Below are 2,292 nucleotides of genomic sequence, written 5' to 3'. Positions count from 1 at the left end.
TTCAGGAAACGACTGAACTGACAGAAATAAGTAACAGACTTGAGACATAAGGCCGCATGAGATCATTAGTTTACAAACTATATATATATTTTATTTTATTTTCTCAGTAATATTAGAGAGAGAGGGAACGGTGACCAAGGTGTTGGTGATGGTTGTGGAGGTGAGACTATACAGGGGCATTGTGGGGGGGGGGACACCTTGTTCATCATACTTAGTGAGGTCATGTCATGAGCAGGAAGTGGACGACGACCAAACACGTCTCTATTTCCACATGTAATGTAACATGACGTAACGCCTGTAGACTGAACGAAGGCATTAACAGACTGTATGTGAAAGACCCTCTCTTGGGGCGGTATGTTAATTGGAGTGGGTCTCGGGGTGTCTGGGATGATGGTGTAGATGTGAGACATTTTACCAACCTTTCAAAGCCCTTCATGGCTATAGATGTGAAATCTGTAATGTATAGATATATATAGATGTATAGATATATATATAGATGTATAGATATATATATAGATGTATAGATATATATATAGATATATATAGATGTATAGATATATATATAGATGTGAAATCTGTAATGTATCGATATATATATAGATGTATAGATATATATATAGATGTATAGATATATATATAGATGTGAAATCTGTAATGTATCGATATATATAGATGTATAGATATATATATAGATGTATAGATATATATAGATATAGATATATATAGATGTATAGATATATATATAGATGTATCGATATATATAGATGTATAGATATATATATATAGATATATATAGATGTATCGATATATATAGATGTATAGATATATATATATAGATATATATATATATATATATATATAGAGATATATATAGATATATATAGATGTATAGATATATATAGATGTATAGATATATATAGATATAGATATATGTATAGATATATATAGATGTATAGATATATATAGATGTATAGATATATATATATAGATATATATAGATGTATAGATATATATAGATATATATAGATGTATAGATATATATAGATGTATAGATATATATAGATGTATAGATATATATAGATGTATAGATATATATAGATGTATAGATATATATAGATATATATAGATGTATAGATATATATAGATGTATAGATATATATAGATGTATATATATATATAGATGTATAGATATATATAGATATATATATAGATATATATAGATGTATAGATATATATAGATGTATAGATATATATAGATGTAAAATCTGTAATGGCCTGTAATCCATAGTTTCTGGTTGGGATATGTACGGTCACTGTGAGGATGATGTCGGGAACATATTCCAGTCTGTTATCTCCTCCCCTCCCCCCCCCTCTCTCTCCTCCTCCCCCTCCCCCCTCCCCTCCTCCTCTACCTCCTCTTCCTCCTCCTCCTCTCTCTCCCTCCTCCTCCTCCTCTCCCTCCCCCTTTCTCTCCTTCTCCTCCTCCTCTCCCTCCCCCTCCCCCTTTCTCTCCTCCTCCTCCCCCCTCTCTCTCCCTCCCCCTCTCTCTCCTTCTCCTCCTCCTCTCCCTCCTCCTCCTCCCCCTCCTCCTCTCTCTCCCTCCTCCTCCTCCTCTCCCTCCCCCTCTCTCTCATTCTCCCTCCCCCCCCTCCCTCCTCCTCCCCCTCTACCTCCTCTTCCTCCTCCTCCCCCTCTCTCTCCTCCACCTCCCCCTCCCTCCCCCTCCTCCTCCCCCTCTACCTCCTCTTCCTCCTCCTCCTCTCTCTCCCTCCTCCTCCTCCTCTCCCTCCCACTTTCTCTCCTTCTCCTCCTCCTCTCCCTCCCCCTCCCCCTTTCTCTCCTTCTCCTCCTCCTCTCCCTCCCCCTCTCTCTCATTCTCCCTCCCCCTCTCTCTCCTAGATGGGAGAATTTCTCCCTGGTTTCTGTCACATTCCATCTCAGTGATCCCCAGATCCTCCCTCGTTCCTACCGACTGATTCACTTAATTGCAGGCGTCTTATTCCCCCAGAGCTGTGAGAAATCTCTCTCACCACCACCCCAAATACCGGCCCACGTCGGCCCTAAGGACCCCACCACCGCCATCCAATAATTAGCTTAATTAATTACAGCTGAACCAACTGTTCCAACTTGAATCATTAATTTGTTCTGTTTTTCTCCAGTTGCCTCTCCCAGTCTTTTCAACACAAGACGCTTCTTTGTGGGACACATTTAGTCCCTCCCCCCACCATAGATCATCTACCCCCCCCCACACACACCCCCACACCCACCTTGTTCTCAGATCATTGGTTCTCA

Source organism: Oncorhynchus keta, unplaced genomic scaffold, assembly GCF_023373465.1.
Source record: "Oncorhynchus keta strain PuntledgeMale-10-30-2019 unplaced genomic scaffold, Oket_V2 Un_contig_4089_pilon_pilon, whole genome shotgun sequence".
NCBI classification, from domain to species: domain Eukaryota; kingdom Metazoa; phylum Chordata; class Actinopteri; order Salmoniformes; family Salmonidae; genus Oncorhynchus; species Oncorhynchus keta.
This window is presented reverse-complemented; position numbering follows the sequence as displayed.